The sequence below is a fragment of the Hibiscus syriacus genome, unplaced genomic scaffold (assembly GCF_006381635.1).
Source record: "Hibiscus syriacus cultivar Baekdansim isolate YM2019G1 unplaced genomic scaffold, ASM638163v2 tig00113123_pilon, whole genome shotgun sequence".
NCBI lineage: Eukaryota > Viridiplantae > Streptophyta > Magnoliopsida > Malvales > Malvaceae > Hibiscus > Hibiscus syriacus.
Genome location: NW_024063443.1, coordinates 1,399,751 through 1,413,976, shown reverse-complemented (window position 1 = coordinate 1,413,976; position 14,226 = coordinate 1,399,751). Strand labels below are relative to the sequence as shown.

The 14,226-nt window shown below is 33.1% G+C and overlaps 2 non-coding genes and 1 pseudogene across 2 annotated transcripts; all 3 read right to left on the bottom strand.

Moving 5' to 3' along the window:
* Positions 1 to 1,581: 1,581 nt before the first annotated feature.
* On the bottom strand, positions 1,582 to 1,777 carry LOC120185525. Its single transcript, XR_005522131.1, has one exon. It is a non-coding gene; the product is annotated as a U2 spliceosomal RNA (small nuclear RNA).
* A 988-nt stretch (positions 1,778 to 2,765) lies between these two features.
* LOC120185452 lies at positions 2,766 to 3,972 on the bottom strand (annotated as a pseudogene).
* Positions 3,973 to 13,158: 9,186 nt separating this feature from the next.
* On the bottom strand, positions 13,159 to 13,354 carry LOC120185524. Its single transcript, XR_005522130.1, has one exon. It is a non-coding gene; the product is annotated as a U2 spliceosomal RNA (small nuclear RNA).
* Positions 13,355 to 14,226: the final 872 nt, after the last annotated feature.

Genomic DNA, 14,226 nt, shown 5'->3' with positions numbered 1-14,226 from the left:
ATTCGGTTTTGGTGCTATTCTGGGAATTAATTCGAAATGGGTGCTATTTTGGTATTTTTTTAAAAAGGGTGCTATTTGTGTAAAATGTTTGACAGTTTGTTGACCTCCTTTGACCAGAACTTTGACCGGGTTTGACCAGCTATTAAACGACCGTTGTTTTCGACCAAGAATACCTATCCTGATAGTTTTCGACGTTCTAAATTCGTTTTTGGGGTCCGTTTTGCTAAATTCAAACACAAAAGTCTCCAAATCGTCAGTCAACCCCATTGACTTTAATTTTGACCAAGAATTCGAAATTTCGGAAGGTCATACTTTATATTTTTCGACGTCCTGAATTTGATTCTGAAGTCCGTTTTGCCAAATTCTGACCCGAAATTCCCGAATCGAGCTTGTAAACCCAAAAGGCTTAATATTTTAATATTTTGATTATTTAAATGAGATTTGGTCAAGGATTTACTCAATAAAATATTTTATGAAGGTACTCGTGTTTCACCTGAGCAAGGATCAATTAGGTCTGGTATTATCCGTTTGTTAGATCAGCCTGAACCGCGTACTACGAGAATTACCCGTAGGTTTCTGTATATTATTTAAATAATATTTAGATTATTTATATTAGGATTCCAATATGGATTTTTCCAATTCGTAGGATCTAGCGCTGCAGCAGAACGTGATCGACAGACCCAGTAATAGGCTTCCCTATCTGATTTCTCAGACTGTTACAGGTGTGTTTCCCGACAGTGTTAATTATTTCTGTTTTAAAATATACATCTGAACATTATGTATATGACATCTGATTTGCCACATATTTCTGATATGATTTCTGGTTACGGTATTTTATACCGATTTTCTGAATATTGAATATTCGATATCTGAAATCCTGTATACTACTGACTTGTCTTCTGATTTCCGTATTTCTGTATATTATTGTTAAGCATGAACACTTTTATGTTTTAAAGATTTAATCATTGTTTTCATTCAAATACATTCATGAACATCTCCATCATTGGGGGGTATTGTTGAAGGAAGTATATCCGCAGGTTCCTCGGCTTTGTGCTCAGGGCCTTATTTGTTGTGTGGGCTGGGTGTATGGTTCTGGGGAACCTACACATTCTGTTGTGATGGGCTGGGCTGGGGGTAGTGTTCATATTTTTTTGACGACATGATTGCATAAACCGACTTTACTGGAATATTTTTATCAGTATGTTTTTATATACACTGTATGGAACACACTGGGCTTTTTAGCTCATTCTGTAGTTTTTACCATTTTTCAGATAACAGCAGACCATAAGCTAGCAGATTTGGCATCAGGAGAAATCAACTACTTTATTTTGTACGAACATAAATTTCTATATGTTTTTCGGTTATGTTTGGTGACATGTATTTTATTATCGTTTTGGACATATCTGTATTATTAATATTATGTTCTATATTATATTTAACGTCCTATAAGTGATAAAAAAAACCTCTGAATGAGATATGTGACCACTTAGGTTTGGGTCTAACTCACAGACCGGGTCTAGAGGGTTACATAAACAATACTTACACACACTAAATAAAGCAAAGCTTTTGAACTACAATTGGATGGGGTGCGCCGGGCCCGAGCAATAGTGCAACGCTTGGGCGACGCTCGAGAACCGCAGTAGCAAGCTACTGTGGTGGGCTCTCCCCCTCAAAAAATAAATTTAATACCATGTGAGCCAATGGCCCACGTATCAGATATTAAACTGATAAGAACAGATACTACACTTGATCTTAGCCAAAAGGCCGAGAAAGGTATGAGTCATTCTGTCCAATCCGGCTTCTTTTAAATGCTCCTTCTTAGCCTCGTCCCTTTATATTCTAAGAATGTGGGACTCGGCAATGTATTCAGTAGTCTCATTGGTAACTGCTCCCGGAAACTAGAGGGTGAACCCTAGTATTATTCTTTTACACTTGAAAACCCTCTGTATAAAACAAAACTGAGTAAAAACCATTCATAATAAAATTATCAGACTATATGATGAAGAAACTAGAGGGTGAACACCTTTGATTCTACAGGCAAGCCATTGGAGATTATCTTTCTCCTTGTATTCTTCTGCCATCCATTTCTGGTTTTAGCATTTTTCTTCATGGCTATATGATGAAGAAAATAACAGATACAAACACAAGAAATTTGCTTTTAAGATTCACACTTAACTAATACATGAAATTCCATATTCAAGAATTTGCATAAGCAAATTAGTAACTTCTCTACTCGACTTTGCATAAATGCGGGCAGAGATATACCAGACTATCATTATTCAGAATGTTAAGTCGATCCTGTGTACTTAGAGATGGGTAAAAAGAAACAATAGTGAATAGTGACATTTTCTCTTCCATGTCAATAGTCCTGTTTTAATCTATGTTATCTAGATTATTGAGAGAGAGAGAGAAGGTGACCAATCGTGGAATTTTTGTTTGATCAACCGATTAAATATGTTTGCTCAACATTTTCCATAAAATTAATTAAAGATGTTTGATTTTTTGAACTTAATATTATATTTGATAATAAAATTATCAAATTATAAATATAATCAGCATACTAACAAATATTATGTGTTTAATTCAATTATTAAATAATTAAAAAAATTTTGATGTATAATCAATAAAATATAAAATTATTTAAAAGAATATTTCACTAAATTGTTTTAATAAATTATCTATATATCTATTAAATTTGTTGCATTTTAAAACTGTTTCACAACATGTGTTGAATTCCTAAATTAACAAATCAAGTCAATCTTCGATCAATTCCATAAACATACCAAGTCTTCAATATCATCATAAGGGTTACAGCATCCAAGTCGAATACTATTTGAAATCACTAAAGCAATCTCATTGTTATTAATGTCAGCGATAAGGCCAGTGTCTGCTGTGTCTTGTGAGAGACTGACCATTGATCGATTTGATGAAAACTGCTCCATTTTGCACTGCTGGTGTTCGATATCTCTACTATCGTTGTTGGCCATCAATGCTCTCGCACTCACTACGTCGTCATCTGTTCGGAATCCACCCGGGCAGGAATCTGAGCTGGTCCCTTGATGGAAGAAGATGGGGTTTTGAATTGGTATTTAAGTGTTGAAAATTGGGGTCTTGTTGATGGCCTTGGATTCATTTTCATAATCAAAATTGGGTTCCATGAGGGGAGGCAATGAAGCATGATCCATGAATTCATCCCCAATTGAGTTCATTCTTAAGAGGTGATCATGAATTGTGCTTTTCTTCATCTATGTGTTCTTATGAAAAACCCTAATAACAACACAGTCATCCTGTCAAAAACGTAAAAGAAGATATCGAATTAATCCTTCAATTTCAAGAATAAATTAGTTTCATGTGAAACTTTAGTTACACTACCTTTACACCATTGGGAAGATTATAGTAAGAGAATTTGCCTTCAAGCCTATATTCATGCATGACCCAATTTGTTTTGTCCCCTCTAGGAGCTCTCCCTAGGTAGAAAACAAGAGTCTTCATCATCCTAACTAGACAACTTTTTGCTTTGAAAATCTCTTATCTCTTTATCTTTTCCGGACGACTTCCAATACCCAGCTTCGGTTGCTCGATTGGTCCTCATCCTGGTCGAATGCTTCCTGTCTTTTTGGAAAAAGAAATACCATTCTTTCTCACCCGTTTTAGCTTTTCTCGCAAAAACCAAGTGATCAAACAAAATTAGATAAGAATTGAACATAATGCAATTATGCAAATACAAACTAGACTTTTACCCTAGCACCTGCAATTACATAGAGCTTTAAAGATTTAGGGGTTTATCGGGAAAATCCCATGGTTCAGACCTGTTCAAATCAACTTCTCCAATCGCGCAAGCACTAAAGTTACTGTTCATCACCTTCCATAAAAGGTAATGAGTTATAATCTCCTCGTGGGATGAAACCGAAAACCAGGCGGCAAATATACGAGGTCTTCTTGTCCTTTGTTAGCACCAATGACGTCTTCCATAGAAAAACTACTCATTATCCAAGAATCCTTTAAGAATATATATAAATCAAAAGAAACCCAGATTTAAAAAGGCTGCGAATAATGCAAAGGAACCGTTGGTAATATCAGAAAGTTATGTGAGAAGAAATCTGAAGCCCTTTTTGCAGCAGAGAAGACCGTTAAGGTCTTTTTTACCCAAACAAATCATTTTATAAATAAAATATTACCAGTTAGTCGTCGTTTTTCAAATATTATCCGATCTAACACTTGAGAGAAGGAGGGGTGCATTCGGTAAAATGTGATTTTGTAGGATTAGAGGGTAAAATGTGGTTGGTGGGAAGCACTTTAGTTGAAAATCGCTCAACACCAATGATATCCCTCGAAGACGCATCCCCATGGGTGCTTCTTAGTGGGATTTACTGACAACTCTGGAAGGCACATCCCATGGGGGCGTCTTCCCCTTCCCGCCCTGAACTCCTGCTAAGTTCTCCCGCATATTTCCCCCAGTCGACTGTCTATATAAACCTCCTTTACCAACTCAAATAAATCACACCTAAATATCTCTCCTTCTTATCTATTTCCAATCTAGTAAGGTATAATTGTGTTTATAATTTATTTTTTATTCGTTAAAATGTTTATAATTTAAGTAATTAATTATTTTATTTTTATTTTATTTTAGTTTTTTTATTATTTAATTGTAAACTTATTTAGTTAGTTAATATTTATTAAATGTATTTAAAAAAATGGAAGGTGCGTTGTTGCGATTGGATGCTAATTATATTTCGATTCGATACGGTAAGAATACAAAACTATATTATATTGAAATTTATGAATATTATGAAATCGATTATATGTTATTTAAATTATTAGAATATATTTATTTGAATTTATTTAAATAATTTTGAAATAGTAGTTCAAATTTTAATGGTTAGAATTTATTTGTTAGGAAAATGATCGAATATTAGAAGTTTTTATTCGCAATAAGAAGATGGAAACACCGAGGCGTATATGACCATATTTGTCTATGTCTGGATTCGGTCACTTAGCAAAAACTGAAGGAGGTTGTAAACTTGAACCCGCTTTGATTTCTGCACTAATTGAGAGATAGAGGCCAGAGACACACACATTCCATATGCCATGAGGGGACTGTACCATTACGCTAGAGGATGTTTCAATGCAACCGGTGCACCCGTCAATGGAACTTCCATTTGTGGTGTGGCAGATGATTATTGAGGGTTTATGCAGGGAGTATCTAGGACGTTGCTCGCCCAGTTTAAACAGTGGTCGAATAACATTAGGGTGACTGAAAAGTATATTTAAAGAGTTGCGCAAAAAATGTTCGGAGGATGAGGCAAAAGCATTTGCCCAAACATATATACTACATCTCAATGGAGGTATATTGATGTCTGACAAATCTCGGAACCAGGTCCATTGTATGTGGTTGAGGCACCTGATCGATTTCGAAGTAGCTGACAAATTGAGTTGGGGGTCTGTAATGTTGACATTTTTTGTTAGAGAAACGTGTCGGGCTACAAATTATAAGACTGTTATTGGTGGTTGTCTTATGCTTCACTAATCGTGGGCATGGTATCACATGCCTTTTTGTGTCCGATCGTGAATGAGCTATATGTATTTTCGTTACTTTCAAGGTATCAATAGTACGTTTATTTTTAAATAATGTTTTCGATTATTATAGAATGACATATATATATTTTTATATTAAATAGGTGGTCAAGTAATAAGAAAAGTCATCATGATATCCCACAAGAATTACAAGATATCCGATTACTCATTGATCAGAAACCTGGTGTAGAGGTACGTTTTTTAATTTTAATTTTTTATTTAATTGTATTTATATAATTTGAATATCATTTTAATTTTGATAAGAAAACTATATTTTTATTTTAGTTCAAATGGTTTCCATATTTGGACGACGAATTGAGGGTTTGCACCGCACCTAACTTGAGTGGGATATTGGATATATGGGTGACGGATGTGCCCTTATTACACTTTAAAACTATTTCACAACATATAGTTAATTCCTAAGTTAAGAAATTAAATAGATACTTGATCAATTCCATAAACATACCAAGTCCTCAATATCATCATAAGATTTGCAGCTTCCAAGTCGAATACTAATTGAAATCACTGACGATATCTCATTGTTGTTAATGTCACTGCTAAGCTGGGAATAATCATGGGAAGAACCAAGAAATTTATGTTAAAGGGTACAAATTTAGATAATTAATAAAAAGAAAACTTAAAATATAAGGGAATTTCAAACCTCAGCACCCCTCAATCCATCTGCCTGCCGCTAAGGTCAGTGTGAAACAGAATGGAAACGTCTCAAGGTTTATATAAGGACCTGTGATGAGACAATCATCCAAAAAAACTGAAAATGATTTTGGATTTCCAGTTAGATGTATCATGTAAGGGTTATGGAGAAACCGAGCCACTGCAAAGCTTTTGAACTACAATTGGATGGGGTGCGCCGGCCCGAGCAATAGTGCAACGCTTGGGCCCGAGCAATAGTGCCTCGTCCCTTTATATTCTAAGAATGTGGGACTATTCAGCAGTCTCGTTGGTAACTGCTCCCAGAAACTAGAGGGTGAACACCTTTGATTCTACAGGAAACTAGAGGGTGAACTCTAGTATTATTCTTTTACACTTGAAAACCCTCAATGTAAAACAAAACTGAGTAAAAACCATTCATAGTATTATCCTTTGTTTCGTCTTGTTGGATACAAAGGTACTCTCTTTCTTATTTCTTTGCGTTCTTTCATGTTTTAACTTTACTTTTCATGAATAATGTAGCCTGTAGTTACTTTGTCTTTAGGATATTAAAAGTTGCAGGGCATAATTGAGGAAGTTTTAATTTCCTTGCTGTTTTCTTCTCTTTTTTTATCGGTTTATATGAATATTTCGGGGATCGGGGATCAGAACTGGCTTGTTGAAGGACAGGAAGCCCATAAAACTCACTCAGGGCAAAGAGATAACCATCATCACTGACTATAGCATACATGGTGATGAGAATCTCATCTCTATGAGTTATAAAAAATTGGCTGACGATTTGAAGCCTGGGAGTTATTTTGTGTTCTGATGGGACAATTACATTCACCGTCTTGGATTGCGACAAAGAGTTTACTGAGATATATATATATTCTATGTTTTACATAGCAATAAAAAGACGAGCATACTACAGACAGACTGTTGCCTATGCTTCGACTGCTTCCTTTGTATTAGTTCAGACCGTTTTCAGACATATACTTCAACAAAAGATCCCAACAAGGTCCCATGGTGTAATCCCCACCAAAGGAACTACACGACCTATGACTCGGGTTCCGACCATGGTTGATATCTAATGAACCTTGAACGACCAAGGCTTCTTCATTGATCGGATCAAACAAGATCATTCTACCACTTCTATCACTACCATTCTCAGAGTTTCTAATTCAGATCAGGCTCCTATTGTACACATATCCTGAAGCATCCTAACAGCTGAAGTTGAACCTCTTCTCCCGAGTTCATTGTCTTCCATTGAATCCTGTGAGTTGGTGCCATTAAATCCTGGGTTTATGTAGCTACTGACAACATGATATAATACGGATATATGAATTTATCAAAATCAATATAAATATATGACACAGGGGCAAATGTACATGGCTCTCTAGGAGAGCCATTGCACACCATTATTTTGAGTGAGAAAAATATTAAATTTAGTTTGCATTATTAATAGAAATAGTTAAAAATGAAATTTGCATATCCAAATGTTTTTAAAATTGAGTTTTAATTTCTAGATCCGCCATTGATATAACACCTTAAACATGATTACGACATGAGAAAAGTAACATAAACACAACGAGTGCATCACCATGAAGATGATTAATCCCAAAACACAATATTGTTAGAAACTCAAGCACAAAGAAGAATCCTGGGGAAGATTAACTTGGAGTGGTATTGTTGCTTATATCATCTTTCAGAAACCAATTTATAATGATAAAGAAAAACAATAACACCAGTCAGGGACGAAATTATGTTTCATTTCGGAGGCCTTAATTTTTTTATTTTGATTTTAGTCTTTTATTTTATGTGGTTAATTATTTTGTCTGCCTCTTATATTTTTATTATTAAAAAGTACATATGAGTTGAAATCTTGGCTCGACACTCCTATCTTTTAAAAAGTATATTTAATAGACTATTTTTTCTACCGAATTTTAGTCAATAAAAGTTTTGATTTATATGAAAAATACACTGATCAACATCCTCCAGGATTTAAGAAAAAAATATTTTAATACATGAAAGCTAATAGAAATATAATTTTTTATTATTTTAATTTTATTATTTTTTAATAAAATTTATACAAAAATAACAATATAATTTTTACGAAAGATGCACGTATGTAAGTATATTTATTGTTAGGTTGGAGATGTACATACTTACACCATGTAAGTATGTGTTTATTTTTAGGCTGAGAGTTGTATATACTTACACCGATATAAGTATGTTAATTGTTACACTTTTTTATTTATAAGTTGAACAATAAAATATCAAATCAAATTCTATAGTAAATTAATTGAAAATATTAAAAAATATAATATAATATCCTTTTATGAAAATTAATCTTAAATAACACGTAATAAAACATATACAAAAAAATAAAATTTGAATAGAACACACACGTAAAAATAATCAAAATAAATTAAAAATTTGATATATTTTTATTTTACTTTATATATATGCATCATATTATTTTATAGTGAGTATTAAGAAATTCCTAAATTAAAAATAGATTTACACGTGTAATTATAAACAAAAGGAATATATACAAAAGGAATGATTATTTTGAAATAATTATATTTTTGGGGCAGTATTGTCTAAAGGGGAGGGAATTACCTAATACCTAATAAATAGGAGGAATGAGATTATCGAGAATGCAAGGTAAAAAAAGAACTGTCGGTAATGTTTCATTATCGCTTGTGGGAACACTTTTGAACCAAACGTAGTAATGTGATTCTCGAAAAGACTATTCCACTTGATAACAATCTTTTTTCTTGATCCAAATACCCCTAATTTATCATAAGTTCGTATATAGGTTGGATGAGAGAGAATTTCATAGACAAATTTATTGGGAATATAAATACTTAGTTTTATATATGAATGAAACAATTTTTGTTCGTCTTTCTATTGTTTAACATGGTATCGGAATCTCAACCGGTAAAAATAAATCTTTACAAAGGCATCAGAGAAATCATAGTACGAGTTGTCGTAACCGGTTTTCGTCCGGGCACGAAATCTTACTTGGCGGGAAAAATAATGTGGATAAAAATGATTTTGATTTTTTAAAAAAATGTTTGGGAGTCGCCATCGACCTTTTTGGGTTAGGTAGGTCGAATACCTAAGAATCATCTTTTAAAAGAGTTTTTAAGAAAACATCAGTTAAAAGATAAAGTGGTATGCATTTAACCAAAAATTCATTCTTTTAAAAAAAAGGGATTCGTGGTCGGTTACGTTTGGGGAAGAATTAGCACCCCACACGCCCAAAATTGGTATCTGTTGATTATAAATTGTCTCTAATAATAGAATTTAAGAATTCGAATATGAATTTAATTTATGATTGTGTTATTTCAAATTCATATGATATTTCTAAGGAAAATATTAAATAAATATATATATATATATTTAGGGTTTTGTAAATAGGACATTTATTTATTTAAAATTATCAGAAAATGACATCTAGTTGCTTTAAGATTGCATTTTCTTTAATATTAATAAATAAATATTATATTAACATAATAATTTTCCTAAAAATAATAAAAACTAAGTAAACATATATATTTTTCATAAGCAGAATATTGATTTATTTTTAAAGCACTAGAATAAGACGTCCAGTTATTTTAAGACCGCCTTTTCTTAGTATAAAAATAAATAAATATTAACAATACGAAAATAATAAAATTAAAATTAAATTAAATATATATTTTTATAATTTATTTATTTAAAATACCAGAATAAGACATCTAGCTATATTAAGACTGCCCTTTCTTAATATTTAAAAAATAAATATTATTATTTAAACAAATATATATATTTATATGACTAATATAATAATAATAATAATTAAAGCAATAATTTAAATATATCAAAAGTAATAATAATTGTAAATAAATAATGATCAAAATAAAGAAATTAAAATTATAAAATTAAAATGCAAAATATAAAAAATTATTAAATATTAGGGATTAAAATGTAAAATATATAAATTAATAGTCAAAATGAAAATAATCAAAATCAGTGATTAAAATATAACATATTAAAATTAAAAGTTCTAATTCAAAATATTATAAATAATAATTAATAGTGTAATTTATCCTTTATTAATTAATCGGGTTAAAATAAAATTTATTAAAATTACCAGGGACTAAATAAAATATTTACCATAATATGTAAGTATACTAATAATGATTAAAATATAAATTAAATAAAATTATAGACGAATTGAAATAATTATAAATTGACTTTAGTGACCAACTCGAAAAGTTACGAAACTGCAGGTATGGCGGAAATGGTATATAAACCTTTAACCGACCCTCTTGGGCCATTCTTTCTTCATTTCTCATTTCTTCTCTCTCTCTAAAGAGAGAGATGGAAATTCTCTCTGCCATCTCTCTACAAACCTCCTGCCAGAAGTGGGCCGACCACCGGCCGATAGCCGTGCTCCGACACCCACCACACCACCGACCGACCCGTCGACGGTGGTCGGAAAATTACAAAACCCCCTAAAAGAGATCTGAACACCCTAATGATGGTTCTGATCTCCGTTTCCTCTAAAAAGTCCCGAAATTACCTAGATCTAAGAAATACCTTCGGTATTTTTGGTTTTCCGGTGATGTTTGGTGTTTTCGGCGATGATCGAAGCTTCAAGGGTAAGTTCCTATATCTTTTCTGGTTGGTTGTTTTCTTTTTTTTCATCGTTGGTGTTGTTGTTGCGTATTTGTTGTTGGTTCGTTCTATCTATTCGTATGCTCTGTTGGTTCTCGTTTGGTATGTCTTTTTCTTTCTTTAGAGGGTTCGGTGGCTTTAATAGCCACCACCGAGGTTCTCATCGGACCGGTTAAAGAGTAGAAGCCTTGGTGAGTCACCAAACTATGAGGTGACTCACCATATAGCTTTAAACGTGGACGGACATTGTCATGGCAGCAGAGCTTCTGGAGTCCTCGGCTAGGGTAGAGTCGTGGCAGTGTGGAACATTGGCAACGGCTGGACAAGGCATCTGGCAAAGGAGCGTCGGTAGAGGCGGCTGGAAGCTTGGAGGCGGATGCTGGAATGATAACCTAGGGTTTCATGCTGGACCTTCTGTGGACCGTTGAATCTCTCAGATCCACGGATGATCGTTGGCGGCTGGGGCTGATATGATGAAACCCTATTTGGGTTTAGGGTTAGTTTTGGGCCATCTGGGTCTGGGTTGGTTCTGATTGGGCTCTTGTTTCTGGGCCCCGATTTGTAATTGGGTCGTGTAACTGGGCCTGTTTGTAATGATAATAATATTAATAATAAAAATAAATAATAATAATAATAATATAATAATAATAATATAATAATAATAATAATATAATAAAATAATAATAATAAAGATAAAAAAAACAAAATGAAAAAAACTAGTGTCTTCACGAGTTTCTTCTTTGCAAGTTGAACATTTAAGATCTTCGTGCACCAATTTGAGGAGTATTACGGATACATGTAAATATTTGTAATTACCATAATTTTTTTAGAATATTAGAATAAGTATCATATATTTAAGAATGATATGAGCTACCTATCAGTAGGCTTGATTTTTATTTTTTTTGGGTTGCAAGTAGGCTTGATTTTAAACTACTTAATAGGTTCGATTTTAGGAATGTGATTTGATTTATTTTCTTTCTAAAATTAATGAGCTTTATAATATATATTTTCATATATCATCATATATTTATATATCATTCTCTCTTCATCTTTTTTATAGTCAATAAACTTTGCCAATTTTATAACCAAACTAATTTATGTTTTGCTTGTATTAAAACTATTTTATAGCTGAAATATTTGAGTAAGTTTTCGTTTTCTCTATTGAAGTTTCAAAAGTTTCACTAACATTATCGATTTGTAATAAATTGATCACCCACCATCAACGACTGTTACTGGATGCTAACGTGACACGTTAAAACAATGACGCAGCACTATTTTGTCATAAGTTTGACTCCCAAAACGTTTGACTGACATTTAAGGGAAAAAGTTTGATAAGAAAGTTTTCTTCTCCATTCTTCTTCCCTCTTACCTCTCAACTTTAAAACCAGGGCAGCAACATCCCAAGAATAAAGAAGTGTTGCAAACCCTTAACCCGTAACGTACTCAATTACGAATTAAAGATAGCACTTCAACTTTTTAAACATTTGCTAAATAAAATCGGGTCAAATTAAAAATCTTTTTGAAACATGTTCCTTAATTCCCTTTTTCATAATATTAATAAATCGCATAACTTAAAACTTAATATTTTGATCTTAAGACCAGATCCGATTTTAGGCAGCAATTTAACAGTTTGATCCTGAATCAAATTAGAAATAAAACTGCCCAAAAACTACCTACATAAAAATCAATTTCGATTCGATTACTTTTCATGCAAAATATGTATATATCATATTTACCCACATGCTAGGGTTGAGGGACTTAAATATCGTGTTTGAAGGTATTTATTAAATGACTGAAACATAAGATTTGATGTATAATCAAGTATAAAATTATTTGACTAAATTGTCTTGATAAAATTTGCTATATATATCTGTTCAATCTTATTACACTTTAAAACTGTTTCACAACATATAGTTAATTCCTAAGTAAACATACCAAGTCCTCAATAAATCGAACCAAGAAATTTATGTTAAGGAGAGCGAATTTAGGTAATTAATAAAAAGAAAACTTAAAATATAAAGGAATTTCAAGCCTCAGCACCCCTCGATCCATCCTGCTGCTAAGGTCAGTGTGAAACAGAATGAAAACGTCTCAAGGTTTATATTAAGACCTGTGATGAGACAATCATCCACACATGCACTGAAAACGGTTTTGGATTTCCAGTTAGATGTATCATGTAAGGGTTCTGGAGAAAAGAAGCCACTAGCATAAATTACATAAACAAAACTTACACACACTAAATAAAGCAAAGCTTTTGAACTACAATTGGATGGGTGCGCCGGGCCCGAGCAATAGTGCAACGCTTGGGCGACGCTCGAGAACCCCAGTAGCAAGCTACTGTGGTGGGCTCTCCCCCTCAAAAAATAAATTTAATATCATGTGAGCCAATGGCCCACGTATCAGATATTAAACTGATAAGAACAGATACTACACTTGATCTTAGCCAAAAGGCCGAGAAAGGTATGAGTCTTTCTGTCCAAACCTGCTTCTTTTAAATGCTCCTTCTTAGCCTCGTCCCTTTATATTCTAAGAATGTGGGACTATTCAGCAGTCTCGTTGGTAACTGCTCCCAGAAACTAGAGGGTGAACACCTTTGATTCTACAGGAAACTAGAGGGTGAACTCTAGTATTATTCTTTTACACTTGAAAACCCTCAATGTAAAACAAAACTGAGTAAAAACCATTCATAGTATTATCCTTTGTTTCGTCTTGTTGGATACAAAGGTACTCTCTTTCTTATTCTTTGCGTTCTTTCATGTTTTAACTTTACTTTTCATGAATAATGTAGCCTGTAGTTACTTTGTCTTTAGGATATTAAAAGTTGCAGGGCATATTTGAGGAAGTTTTAATTTCCTTGCAATGTTTTCTTCTCTTTTTTTATCGGTTTATATGAATATTTCGGGGATCGGGGATCAGAACTGGCTTGTTGAAGGACAGGAAGCCCATAAAACTCACTCAGGGCAAAGAGATAACCATCATCACTGACTATAGCATACATGGTGATGAGAATCTCATCTCTATGAGTTATAAAAAATTGGCTGACGATTTGAAGCCTGGGAGTGTTATTTTGTGTTCTGGGACAATTACATTCACCGTCTTGGATTGCGACAAAGAGTTTACTGAGATATATATATATTCTATGTTTTACAATAGCAATAAAAAGACGAGCATACTACAGACCGACTGTTGCCTATGCTTCGACTGCTTCCTTTTGTATTAGTTTCAGACCGTTTTCAGACATATACTTCAACAAAAGATCCCAACAAGGTCCCATGGTGTAATCCCCACCAAAGGAACTACACGACCTATGACTCGGGTTCCGACCATGGTTGATAT